The following is a 14922-nucleotide window of genomic DNA, read 5'->3' as shown; positions in this document are numbered from 1 at the left end:
ACAGTTTAGTGTCATCAGCAAACCCGGGGAGGGTGCTATCAAGGCCACCATCCAGACCACTTATGAAGATGTTGACCAGTATTGATCCCTGGGGCATCCCACTTGTGCCTGGCTGCCAGCCTGAGCAAAAACCATTCACTCCACCCTTTGAGTGCAGCCTATTAGCCAAATTCCTACCCATCTCACAGAGCACCCATCCAATCTTGTCAGTTTGTCCAGAAGAATGTCAGAAAAAGTGCTGAGTGCTTTGGTGAAATCCGGGTTAAAAATACCTACTGCTCTCCCCATGTCAACAAGCAGATATTATTTTGCTCTAGAAGATGACAAGGTTAGTCAGGTATGATTTGCCTTTGGTAAATCCATATTGGCTTTTCACAACCACCTGCTTCATTTGGTTTGTAGTTGTTTCTAGGACTTGTTCTATTACTTTCTCAGAGGCTGAAATAAGACTTAAGGTGTCCATTTGAATGAGTAAGTACTGTTTCATCCAGTGTTTCTGGGTGTTAATCCTCAACATATTCAGCTGAGATTTTAAAGCTAATGTTTTAAGAAGGTTTCATGCAAGTGTAGCTGCTCTGAAGGTTGAACCCACAAGGGCATTAACATTGTATTCCTTTGTTTTTAGATGTGCGGTGTCTTTCAGAGGTTTGTTTTTTGTGATGACAAGAAATATTTTAGCTTGAGATGCCTGTCCTCCCCACCCCAATCTAAAATCTAGGTGGGGAAGCAGTCAGCTCCTCTAAACACACCTCATATGTCCTTAGAGCATACCTAGTATATAAGTAGGATGGGGATACTTCTGAAATGCAGTAAAAGCAGCTCAATTTTTAAATCATGGCTAATAGGGAAGGAAGAAGCAACAATTTGTATTTTCTTGTGCTCTCTCCTCATCGCCACACCCCTTGTGGCTGCGTGCCTCTTCCACTCTTAAGACGTGGGAGATGTAGGGTTGAATTGTCTGTTTGGGTAAGGGAGGCACTGAGCCTGGCCTCCTCTCTTTTCTGAGTGCTTTAACCTGTCAGTTATCAGATGAGAAGGATACCTCTTATTCCTCCTCTGGACATATTTTAGAAATGAACATGATGTCCCATTCATTTATCTTCAGGGAAGAATTCCAGGCTCTGGAGGCACATGCCTACAGGTCCTGACTTGGGTGTGTTTTGGAAGGGAATAGGATCCAGACTTGTGCCTAACTGATGAGGTGTAGGTGGTTCTTTCTTGGGGCTGCGTTCTGGAGACCATATGTCCAATTAACTTAACAGTCTGGTCCTAAATCTGTTGAGATTGCCCTGCACAGGGAGAGATCTGAGTGGGTAGAAAACTGTGTTGAGCAGTTTATGATTTGGAAGAAGAAATATGATTATTTTTCTCTTATTCAGAGGAAGTACAAATAACACTTGGTCATAAACATTTCCATCTTTATTATCCTGCTACACAATTAATCTGTGTGGACTCCAGCAGCAATAGATTTTTTTTTTCTTGTAAGGACCATTCATTTTAACCTGCACTTGCCTTTTAACACTGATATTCTTGACTTTTACAAGGTTGTCACAGTAAAGTCTAAATATCACTGTTAGGTATATGTATACACAAATAGTCCTAAAGCAGATTTATAGAAATCCTTTTTTTTTTTTTTTTTTTTTTTTTTATTAATAAATCCTAATAATTTAAATGAAAGTAGCTGTTTAAATGATTATTACTGTTTGGGCAGTATACATGACAATGCCGTATCTGTATCCTTATATACTGATTCGGATACTGTTTGAATCTTTTAAAAATCTGAAGTCTATAAGGGATCAGTACCAGGACTGCGTTTTTAAGTTTCCATGGCAAAAGCATGTTTGTGCTGGACAGCTGTCTTAATAGCATTTTTATGTAAATAATTGCATTGAGGCATGCTACAAGGCAAACTAATGATGCAGCTTCAAGTCCACCAGAGTTGATAAGTAGACAGATGTATATTGACTCACTCTACCTAGGAAGGTCTGTTTATACAACCAAAGGGACTAAAAACTTCTCTTAATTAAAGTATTAAATAAAGTCCAAACTTCCCCTGGTGTTCTTGAAGTGCTTATTGCAGCCTAATGTAAAGTTGGGATTGTCAAAGAACTGCAAGATCACTTACTGTCATTTTTAGATGATAAGAAATATCTGCAAGGGGAATCGCAGAATCATCTAGGTTGGAAGAGACCTCCAAGATCACCTGGTCCAACCTCTGATCTCCACTAAACCATATCACTAAGCTCTAAATCTAAATATCTTTTAAAAGACCTTCAGGGATGGTGACTCCACCACTTCCCTGGGCAGCCCGTTCCAATGCCTCACAACCCTCTCAGTAAAGAAGTTCTTCCTAATATCCAACCTAAACCACCCCTGGTGCAACTTTAGCCCATTCCCCCTTGTCCTGTCACCAGGCACACGGAAGAATAGACCAACCCCCACATCACTACAGCCTGCTTTAATGTACCTATAAAGAGTGATAAGATCATTCCTGAGCCTTCTCTTTTCCAGGCTCAACAATCCCAGCTCCCTCAGCCGCTCCTCGTAAGGCTTGTTCTCCAGACCCCTCACCAGCTTCGTTGCCCTTCTCTGGACTCGCTTGAGCACCTCGATGTCCTTCTTGTAGCAAGGGGCCTTGTAGAAAAAACAAATAGAAAGCCAGAAGTTGATTGTATGACATGCAGATTGTTTTGTTTATAGATTAATTCATTTAATATGCTCCTGGAAATTGCATACAGGATTCTGATCTCATACTGGTGGAAACTGGGTGTCATTCCTCTTTAGCCAGTGAAATTAAATTGGCATAAAACTGTTTTGCATAAAATGAATGACAGGGAAACCCTTTTGTGTAGTGTGTTTGCCCAGTGGTAACAGAACTTTACGGTCATGTTTGGACCAGTGCATATTATGATTTGGTGTGTAAATACCACATTGTTGAGGTTTCTTCAGAGGCAGCCTAACAATTTTTATTCTGACATGCAGGGCCAGGCTTTTGATTGCATGCTGGCACTTTTTGCATCGCCTAACTAAAAGAAAAATAACTGTTGAAGTCACTTGCCTGGTCCAGTAAAACTGCGTTTAGGATGTTCGCTGAAAAGATGGGATGAAGACTGAGAGATTGGTAGTTGGACTGCACGCCAGCAATACTTACTGTTTTTTTCTTCCTGCCAGCCTCCAGGTTTGTGGTGTAAAAGAGGAGCAGTTTAGCTGGTTGCAGAGGAACTTAGGTTGGTCAGCACAGGCTGGAGGATGTCATCTAAGTGTTGTCAACACAGGATGCAGCACAGTGCCGTGCCATTAGAGCTGCTGATAGTGTGGGGCCCTTCTCAATTCTCATCAGTCAGAGCTTCATGGATTCATCTTTAGTTGTAATGCGTTGGCCTCTGATCTTCTCTCACTGGTCAGAAGTATGTACCTGGTGTTTTGATGAACTATCCATGCTGACAGAGAGTCACTTTTTTTCCCTAGTTGCACTTTGTTTGCTTTTGGGGGACTGTTTGTTTTATTGAGTGAATTCCTGGCTAAAAATCCAATAGAGGGCAAAGGGTAATTAGGCAAAAGACAAAGGTAGCTTCATTTTCCCATGAATGAGTTCAGGAAGGAGAAGTAGGGAGAGAAATCAAGCACAGCATTGCTAGCCAGTTGAGGGAAGTGATTGCCCCACTCTGCTCTGCAGTAGTGTGGTCTCGCCTCAAGTAATGTGTAGAGTTTTGGGTGCCACAATATGAGAAGGACATAAAACTATTAGAGAGCATCCAAAGGAAGGCAACAAAGATGGTGAAAGGTCTAGAGAGGAAGGTGTATGAGGAGCAGCTGAGGTTCCTTGGTTTGTTCAGCCCAGAGCAGAGCAGGCTGAGGGGAGGCCTCATGGGGGCCTGCAGCTCCCTCACGAGGGGAGCGGAGGGGCAGGTGCTGAGCTCTGCTCTCTGGGGACAGCGACAGGACCCGAGGGAATGGCATGGAGCTGGGACAGGGGAGGGTCAGGCTGGGGGTTAGGGAAAGTTCTGCACCCAGAGGTGGTCGGGCACTGGGACAGGCTCCCCAGGGCAGTGGTCATGGCACTGAGCCTGCCGGAGTTCAAGAAGCATTTGAACAACGCTCTCAGACATGTGGTCTGATTTTTGGGTGGTCCCTTGGGAACCCAGTAGTTGGGCTCAATGATCCTAGCGGGTCACTTCCAACTTGGGATATTCAATGATTCTATGAAATTAAAATATGTTTGTAGACAAATGCTCTGTAGTATTTTGAAATAGCATAAAAACTTTTGCAAATGGAGCAAGCCTTTAGATTTCAAAACACCAGTTTATTCAGTTGTAAATAAGAAGGATTAATCTTAGTGTAAGATAAGGCCACGTAATTAGGCCTTATCTGATGACTGTTAGTAGGATGGTAAACATAACTATTTGAATGCAATTATGAGCATCATTAAGTGAATGATAAGTAACCTCTATATTTGTAGTTTCAGTTTGCTTAAGAGTGTAGGGTCTTATTCTATTGGCATCTTTTGCTACTTAAATTAACTACTGGAGTTATAAGGCTGAGAGGGAGCTCTTTGAGCACTGAATAATGCACAGACTCCCAATCCTTTTACTGACAACGCTTCATCTCAGGGTCTTTGACCCTGGCATCCAGGAATCTTACACCTCTGTTGTTTATGAGCTTTTCTGTGGAACTTCAAGCTGCACATAAGTCAGTGTAACTGGGCTTCTGCCAAATCAAGGGATCCTGTTCCCCCACCCATGGTTTACCTCTGCCTCCTTTGTGTTAGAGCTGGCGTAAATGAGGGTACTGAGTGGGTCAGACCAAGACATAACTGTCCTTTTTTTTCTCTTTGATTGATTAGGCTTGTGCTGAGATTGATTATTTTTCTGTAATAACAAATTGGTTTAAAAATAAACACAGGATTTATGAGCTGAATACACTGCTATGTTCTGTCTTCTTTATGGAATCTGCCAAATGTGGATTTTAATTCTCTTGTAAGGTGATAAACAGAAAACCATTATTATGATTTTTAAAAAAGATTTTCTGAAAAATACATAAATAAGAAATAATGATGCACCCAGCTGCTAGAAGCTTTCACATGATGAGCCATGCTTCTGCATCTTTAAAACCTGTGCTGCTATAACCATACTACATAAAGAGAAAAAAAAAAAAAAAAAAAAAAAAAAAAAAAACAGATCATCACAGGGATCTGCTTATACTGAAAGAATATTGATTTCAGCATGAAATTCAAATTGTTCATAAAGAGGAGTTTAAACATATAGGTGATATATGTGTAGGTAATTTTAGTGAAATTAGTATCTGGAATTTATTTTAGTTAGACAAATTTGAACTGCTTTAATGAGCCAGATTTCCAGGGTTTTACATCCTGGAAAACTCCAAGAGTCTTAGTAGAGACAAATAGGACACGTCATCATTTATCTCATTTTTTTTTTTGTGAACTCAGGGTAAGCGCAAATACATGTTCTGTCACCTTGAATTTTTTGAGCTTGTCTGTCCACTGAAATGATAAACTCCCAGCAGGCACTCAGATGTTTGCAGGAGCTTATAGAACATGAACCTTATTTCTAATGCCAAATTTTCAGATGTCAGATTGTGAAATGCTGCCCACTAATATACTTACACCATCTGAAAACCAGCCCTCATACTGATGGCAAGTTCCAAATGGTAACTGTTTCTGGTTCACCCAAGTGCTGAAGCAACATCAGAAGTTAGCATAACAGGTGAGAACAGTATCTTTATTTCAAACCACACCATGAGTTTGGGGAAATACGTGGTTACTCCCATGTGTATAATGATTTCACTGTGGGGAAAATTCTGGAGGAATCTCAGCTGCAAATGCAATGAACTGGGAAGTATTTGTAAATGCAATTTATGGTGAGTATATTTTTTCAGGCCTATTTCAACTACTCAGATCCTACTGAGCTCAATGTCAGGTTCCTACTCAACCCAGCTTCAGGTTCTTGCACAATGTTTTGGTAAGTTTAAGCATTTGATCAAGTAGGTCTTGATTCATAGTAAAGCAAACAGGTTCGAGGATTTTTTTTCCTTCTTTCACAAATCCTAAACCAGTTACACTGCATTCCTGTTAGCCTGGTGTCCTTCATGAAGAAATAAGTATTACACAGAGTACATGTGCAATTTTTGAATAGAAAACAATCTGTAGTTCTATTAGCATCCTTTAACTTATGATTCACAGAGGAAGGTGAAGTGTTTTGTCTGTCCTCACACTGAGACACACTCTGCTAAGATGTGGTTCAGACTATGAAAAATAAGTTAAAGACCAACTATCTCACTTTCACTGTATGATTTTTAATGAGACAACTACAGCAGTTACTCACCCAGGTAATGCTAATGAATATTTTAGTTCATTCACAGCTGATAATACAGTCTCGTGTTCATCAGTGCCTGATCTTGTGCTTTTTTTCCAGTCATTTTTTTCACTTCTTATATATGTTCCTCCATTGTCATGAGCGTTGTCATCCTTTACAGTAAGTAACTCCTCAGAGTGAACTAGCACATTGTTCTTAGAAATTCTGAGTGAGGGGACAGAAAGGGAAGATGAAATAGCTACCAGGAAATTTTTGTTTTTTATTTACAAGACTGTAAGTGAAAACTAAAATCAAATGAGCTTAAAGGAGCAGTCTCCCTACACATCTCTGATTCTAAACAAAATGTTTCATCTACTTTAGAATCTGATTTGGGATGGGATCTTATGCTCACATACCCTTCTGAGTGTTTACAGTGTGTAGCAGTGCATTTCAAATAGTTGCCTTTCCATTTTTGGCTTACCAGTAATTTTGTGGAGCTGTTTAAATAGCTTAAATTTTAATCCACAGGTATTTAGAGGAAGGAGGAATCAGTGGTCAAAAAACACAGCTCATTAATTTTGCATAATAGCAAAAGAATAAATAGGCCAGTATTCTGTGCATTATTTTACTAATAGAATAGTCTAATTGCACTGAAGTTAATGTTTATATGGTACTTCGAAGTTATAATCCGTTGTACTGGACTAATGCAATGTTCATACACTTCTACATGTAGCTACATTCTACTTGGAAAGAAATTATTAACCTAGCATGAAGTCCTTGGGGTTTCTAGTGCAAAAAGAAAAAACAAAACAAAACAAAACAAAACAACAACAAAACAACAACAACAAAAACAAACAGGTGTGATCTGGCTGACCAAGTGCTTATGTGCATCTCTGAGCTATCTGGCTAGACCCCTACTGCAAAGGAAGAAGAAACAGCCACATTTGAAGAAATTTTTTCATACTAAAGAAGATAACTGGAAACAGATCATAAATCATTTGTGTCTGCTTCTCAACTATAAAGGAAGTTTATAGCGACTGTACCCGACGTGGACATCTACCTTGCACATTCTTAAAGTTAGGTGACAAAAAATGCCTAGACCAAACTAGTTCAGTGTTTTCTGCAGTGATTTGAAAGAGGATAGAAGGGCTGCTTAAAATGAGTTGAATAGCAGTCTGGGCTGGTTGATTGAAAGGACTGACTCAATGTAACTTGAAGGGACTGCATACGCATATGTACCTGGTTCCGAGCACATCTGACATGGTGAATGAAAAATGTTGTTATGCTCTTTTTCTTTGCCCTCAAAGTCTATGCTTTTCTTTCTGTCAAAACCTAGCAGGCTAAGTTCTTAGAGCAAACCCATTCAGACTTGATGCTGTATCAGCCTGCCGTGGCTTCCTTCCAGAGACATCTGAGCTTCCCAGCCCCTTGTGTCGGTCACCTTGCGGGTGGTATCTCGGAAACAGTTGCGGCCTTGCACATTTGGTGGTAAAGTAAACACAAAGCAAAAGTACAACCTTCCTTCTTGGATCTATGGCAGACACAAAACTCTTTCCAGCCTTCCCCACATACACTTAACTGATTGTCTTATGCCTGGAGTCTTTCTAGCCCCACAGAAGCAGTTGTGATCAGCAGGTAATCAGTGGAATCCACATCTATGTTTTGGGTCCTTAACCTCAAACATAAACAACTTCTTCACTCCCAGTACTTCTTTCCATGTCCCAGTCTGGCTCTTCTGTAGAAAATCCTTTCTTTCAGAGTTTTGCTAACCCAGTTAGCAAAAAAAAAACAAAAACATCTTTGTCAGTGTAAGATTGTGCTGTGTTCCTTCAAGACTTTCTCCAGCTTCTTTCCCCAAAACTGGTCTCCCAGATGGACCATTGCAGGGCTCTTCTTCTGAGGTGCTCTCTTTAACTTTTTCCAAATCTCTTCTGTCTAAATTATGCTTTCTCTCAGACACATGATCTGATTTTTTAATTTTTGTGTGTGTGTGTGTGTGTGGTCTCTGGGGATCCAGGAGTTGGACTCAGTAATCCTTGTGGGTCTCTTCCAACTTGAGTATTCTATGATCCTGGTTTTTTTTTTTGTTTGTTTGTTTTTTGTTTGTTTGTTTGTTTGTTTTTTTCTGAGCCATACAAGCAGCTAGCCCTCACTTCCAGCTTTTCAAGTAATCCTCACCTCCATTGGAATAGGAAAATAGGAACTTCAGAGAAAATTACCTGACTGCCATGACCAAAAGAGGATGAATATAGGGACTGGTAATACAACATGCAATCAGATGTCTCTGAGTTACAAATCAGATCCCTGTGTGTTGGGAGGAACCACAGCCTGAAGTTTCAGAATTTAATTAGTTATATGTAATTAGAACAACTAGGAAGGATAAGCGAGGATACCTATCTGATTCCATAACCTTCCATCTCTGTGGTTCCTCTGCTTCCCAGATTCCTATAGCTACTTGGATAGTATGATGTAGAGTTGTTCTGCTATTATTATTATTGTTATTGTTTTTATTGTTGTTGTTATTATTATTATACTGTTCTTTTGTTCTCTTTAGTGAGAGTCTTTCAGTGGTGTGGCATGATATGGCTTGTATAGTCACTATCATCTGTCCACAGAGAAAATCATATGAAGTGCAGTCATATACATTCCCTGCATAAACTTTAATATGTCCAGTGTTATGTGCCTACACTGGAAAAGGTTCATATCTGAGAAAGTAGGAATGAAAAAGTGTACCTTTCACAAAATTATGTGTGATTGTAATTGTCCTTGTACAGAAAATGTATTTCTACCTCTTCAGGTGCTAAGAAAGCTCAGTCTCTTGCATATGTGAACTTGTAGGAAGCTCTGGGGTTCCTGAGTTATTGAATTCAGATTTCTTCTTGATCTACTGACAGCCGTTCAAATTTCCTCAGACAAGCTTTTAAGCATTTTCAAGACCTAGAAGCTGGCTCACAATGGGAAAAGAATTCCTCAGTTCACATGCTAAGTATCCGCCAACTCTGCATTCACATTTTTCTGCAGTGTTTTACTTAATTTTCTCCCAGCTGACTGATCATCATTGTTGCTCCTCCACCCTCCACATGGTATAGTGTCCCACATGCTCAGGGAATGTTGTGGGGCAACTGGTACAAAGGCTTCCATTGTATTAAGTTGGTAAAATTAGCATCTCTTGCTGGACAATTCTTCACTGATAGGTTAATGAAATAGCAAAGACTTGAAAAATCTAGTAAGGGAAAAAAAACGAACAGAGGATTCATGACTGAAATATATTTTCAAAAAGACATTGTTTACATTTACTATGCTCTTAAGGATGGAACTGTGCCTGAAACAGTAAGACCAGAGCAATAATAGTCATCTGGCTACTTTTACAAAGCTATGCCTGTTTTGTAAAACACATAAGTAAAGACTAATGCAGCTATTATCTGGGTGGAAAGGGAAGATATATTGTGAAGTGAAATTACATTGTGTGAGAGGGTTGCAGGTCTGCAGACAGGCCCATGCTGTACTGCATCTTGCTAATGGGGAGCTACAGCCCCCTTACTGCCCCAACAGCAAGAGATCTGCTCTTCTTTAGGCGTAGGACGTCTGTGGGATTTAAGTATAGGTGTAGCATGGAGGATGTTACGGGTATTACGAATTCAGAACTCAAAAATGTACATGATCACATATGCTTCCCAGACACAGAGATCTCTGTGAGGTTAACTACTGTGCTTTGGCAGGCCACTGCTGCTTTCTGCAAAACAAGGTGATGCAAGTTCCTGGTCCCACCCATCTAATGAAAATTAAGTGAAACTTTTCCTCCCCATGTTGAAATATCAGCATGGAGAAACCTTTCCAGGCCCAGGGAGGGTGGGGCGGCCTGCAGCAGCAGTGTGCGCTGCGTGCGGCAGGTAGGCCGAGCTCACAGAATTCTTGTACCATTCACTGTTCTCCCCTCCCACACAGGCATAAAAACAACCCGGATTAAGCTACGGCTTTGATCTTCCTCATTCTTTCTTACACACGTTGAGTATGTTAAGTATGACTTCAATAAAAGAAGGAAAGAAAAAAAAAAAAAGGCAGTTCATGGCTTTCCTACCTGTGCAATTGTATTGAAGTGAAGCAATCTAGAACAATGCCTTCCAACAGAACCAGAAGCTGGCCCCTTTCTGTGACACATACACCACATGTCATCACACAGCGTCAAATCGCATCTCGTAATAACTGTTTCATCTGGTTGAACTTCAACTACAGTGTAATATTCAAGACTATATGAAACCAAATAGAGCTGCCTGTATATTCTTGTGGATGTGGTCAAGAATGTGTCACACCATTGCTTTAGGTACTATTTTTTTTAAAAAAGTCATTGACCACACTAAAGTCAGTGAAAGAAGTGGGTCTGCTTAATGCCCATGTGAGATTGCTTGCAATGTTGAGGAAAATATATTCCTAATGGTATATATTTATTCTGTAATCTTTTTTATTAGAATTATTTTTCAAAAAATTGCATCTATCACTAAGATCTGCACCTTATGTGCATTCTACACCCGGTGTGAGCAGGAGGTTAATGATTGCATTGAGGTGATAGTCTGCAGGAGATCATAAAATCTGTAGGAGATCATAAAATCCTGACTCTCTAAGAGCAGGAAGAACACTGAAGTATTCCTGGTATGATCTGTCAAGATCTTAGGCTGCTGTCTTGTGTTCACTGTTCATCTACAAGCAGATGTATCATGATGCTGGTGTGGCTGAACAGGGAGCTCATGGTGGAGTTCCAAATAAAAAGGTAGTATAGAGGAGATAGAAGTAGTAATGGGCTATGGTGGAAGAGTTTAGGAACATTACCTTAGTATATGGGGGTAACAGCAGGAAATCTAAAGCTTAGATGAAGTTGTGACTTGCACAGGATATTTAGGGCAATAAGAAGAGCTTCCACCATTATGTCAGTAGAAAAAGGCTGAGCAAAGAAAATGTAGCTGATGATGTAGTGACAGCAGACAGATAAAACTGAAGCATCCAGTGGTTTCTTCGCTTTCTTGAACAAGTTATCCCATTCCTCTGTGCTTAGGGAAAGTGCCAAAAGAGAACAACAGGCAATAGATGAGGGCTGAGTCAGGGACTGCTTGAGAGTTTGACCAGAAAACCCCATGGGACCAGACAGATCACAGCCAAGTTGCTGAGGGAACTGATTGCAAGGCCACTTTGTCACTTTGGAAAGGTTATGGTGAACGTGGAAGGTTCCTAATGACTGGAATAGGCAAATGTTGCACCCGTCTTCAAAAACACCAAAAAATAATCCAGGGGTCTATAGACCGGTCAGTATCACATTGGTCCACATGGAACTTAACAGAGGGAGTCCTCCTGAAGCACATTTCTGGGCATATCAATGAGGAGAGGCTGAATAGGAACATCATGAATTTATTAAAGGTAAATCATGCCTGGCCATCCTGGTAGCTCTCTGTGATAAAATGACTGGATTTGTGATGAGCAGTGGAGAGCAGTGGCTGTCATTTATCTCAGCTTTAGGAAGGCTTTTGACACTGTGTTTCCAACAATATTCAGTCAATACACTTGCAAAGGAGACCCAGAGGGAGTGGAGGGCTGGCAGGAACCTTAGGAAATTCAGCAAGGGCAAATGCAAAGTTTTCTTCTTTTGGGGAGGCAGAGCCTCCTGCACCGTTAGATGCTGGGGCTGACTGGCTTTGCTGAGAAGGCCCTCGGGAGTCGTGGTAGACAGCACTGCCCATGGGACAGTGTGCCCTGGCAGCAAGGAAGGCTCACAGCATCCTGGGCTGTTCTAGCAGGAGCACCACCAGGAGACTGAGAAAGGGATTATCCTCCCATTCAGCACTTGTTAGAGCACATCTAGACACTGTGTCCTTTTAAGCCACCTCCAGAACAGGAAAGACATGAAAAAATTGGAGCAAGTTCAGATGAGGGCCCCCAGGATGGTGAGGAGGAGCTAAGGAAACCAGAGTTGTTCAGTTTGGAGAAGTGGTTCTAAGTGAACCTGATATCTGCCTGCCAGGACCTACAAGGGGGTCTTCAAGAAGATGAAGACAGACTCTTCGCAGTGATATCTGGTAGGAGGACAAGTAACAGTGGGCATAAATTGAAACAAGAAAGGTTCAGGCTGGGTATAAGGAAAAGAAAAACATGGGAAAAATACTGGGGTTAGAGTAAATGGTTTAGATACCCTGCTCCAACACACCGTAAATCATGAGTGGTCTGACACCATTTCCTGTGCTCCCGTCTCCATTCACTTCATGTAGAAACCTAAGGTACTTTACCTACCATAGTGAATTTCCATTGGCTAGCAGTGAAACCTGTGATCTAGCCCAAATTCGTAATTATAACAGGCATGTTTTTCCTGCAAAACACAGCTACAAGCCTTGAGTAAGTGCTAGCTCAAACTTGTGTCTGCATGGTGCAGAGCTGTACGGACTTACTTGCCAGGTTTCCTGTGTGGTACAGTGTCTTATTTGGCTTGGCCTATGAGCTAGACTTCTTGGCAAAATTTATTAACTGAGACCCAGTGCTGCAGGAATGGGTTATGTGAGCACCTGACCTTGCTTATGCCTGGCTAGTTTACACATCTGTGCTGCTTTCCTGGGCTGTCGTTCTTCTGTAGTTAGCAAAGAAACAGACACCCCAGGTCTATTTGCCCAGTGAATGCAGAGTGGTTAAGGGGACTGGTTTTGTTTATTTTTTTCTATTTAAGAAGGGGTGAATCTGGTGTGGTAGGTGAGATGGAGGATGCAGCAGGCAGTTCAAGCCTTTCCATTGCAGAAACCCAAAGCAAGTTTGTTACTTGTTTCCCTAAGCAGTGCAACAGTCCTTCCTCCCCACACGTGGGGCATGCTCCTGGGTTACTTGTAATTCTCTGTCTGCTAACAGGGTAAATGGAGTCCAACTTCCTTCTTTGCTTTGACCATATTTCAATCTAGACAGGTGCTCCTTGCTTTTGTACATGAAGGAGACTGATTTTATACGTGATCAGACTGCCTGGTCAAATCCCAGGCAGAGCTTGACCCTGCAGCAAAGTGTTTCTGCTCCTTACCTTCTCTCAGCTCTGAGTTTTCTCCTAAAAAACAAGAGAATGGCCTGTTAATGTTGATTGTCAGCATTAAGGACACCTCTGTTTTTTGTCAGCCAGTGATCCCAGTATGGCCAGGCAGTTCTGAATTTTGTTCCTCCAGTCTGGCAAGCATGTTTTGGTGACTTTTTGGCTCAGAGGTGAAGATGTGGGCTGGGGAGGTGGGTACCAGTGTGATTGTGCCTACCCACAGGGATGTTAGTAAGCCATTTCTTCTTGACTCGTAAGAACTGACGTAACACAAGTGAAGCTAGCAGCCCTCGACTTGAACTGAAAAAAAGGCACTACTTTTTCAAGACACTTGGCCTTGAATTAGCCATTAATTCTTTATCATTATCCATTAATGATTCTAAAAACCAAATAATTTAGCTTAGTGAGTTTATTATTATAGATCCTAAAAAGTGTAATTCTGCTGGGTGTTGGGGATGTCAGTTATCAGGAAGGGAACAATTCAGGATGAGGTGCATTGTGCTAAGTGAACCTATTTGCCCAAATACTCTCATGGCATAGCAGAGGAGCAATGAGAAGAAATGTGGTCCCGCCCCTGCATTCAAGGGGCTGAATAGTTCTCCGGAGGGTGTGTAGCAGCACAGGTAATTTACTGCTGGTAGCCATAAATGGTTTTCTTGAGGAACAAGTAGCTCCTGTGTTGGTTATTGCTCTGAGATGAGTTTGCAGCCAAACTACCAGCTAGGTGAATGGTTTGGAGGATTTTCCTGCTGAAGACCAGCTTGGCTAAGTATGACTGTTGTCTACTTGCCTTTGCAGTGCTGTATGCACCAGTAGGAGGGAGCCTTAGAGCTGACCTGCTGCACTCCTACCTGATGGGACTGCCTTCACGTTCAGCTTTTCATACACCCAGAAGAGCACTATGTGTAACTTGGTGGCAAGAGTGACCTGCAGGGCACGCTTCTGCATTGTGAGTGGTGCCCAGCATTGTCCTCAGCCTCCAGGTAGCATTCTCTTCTTTTCAGTCTCAAGTGGGAAAGAAAATCAATAGACCTTGCAGAGGCCCTGGCGTCTCCTGCTATTAGGAAAGAAGAGACTTCTAAGCAGCCCGAGGAAAGACTAAGAACAAACAGGCTCAATTCTGAAAGCAAAATGGGTGCTGTGACCCAGGAGCATCCTAGGCTTAAAAACAGTCCTGAAAATGCTATAGAAGGAACCACATGCGCATGGCTCTTCCTCTATATGAAGGAAAGTAATCCTTTGGTATTAGCAAAGATATGAAAATCTGATCCATTATTGGCATACTGACATGGATAACTGAGGAGCCAGCTGTGATGTCAAAACCTGCACTTACTGCTCATCATTTGTGGAGAGTCCCACGCTAAGTCAACCCACAACTAAGGTTGCTCAACCAGACCCGAATCTGGGTTCTTGGAGGATAAAGCATGTTTTATAGCTGCTTCCTTTGTCACAAAGGCACATGTAATTTTAGCATTAGACATCAAACCTTGCTGGCTACTGAGGGAGGGTATAATATGTTCCCACAGTCACTTGTTAAACCAGCAGTGCACATTGGTACAAAGGTAA

The sequence above is a fragment of the Aythya fuligula genome, chromosome 2, assembly GCF_009819795.1.
Source record: "Aythya fuligula isolate bAytFul2 chromosome 2, bAytFul2.pri, whole genome shotgun sequence".
Taxonomy (NCBI): domain Eukaryota; kingdom Metazoa; phylum Chordata; class Aves; order Anseriformes; family Anatidae; genus Aythya; species Aythya fuligula.
Note: the sequence above shows the minus strand (reverse complement) of the source record.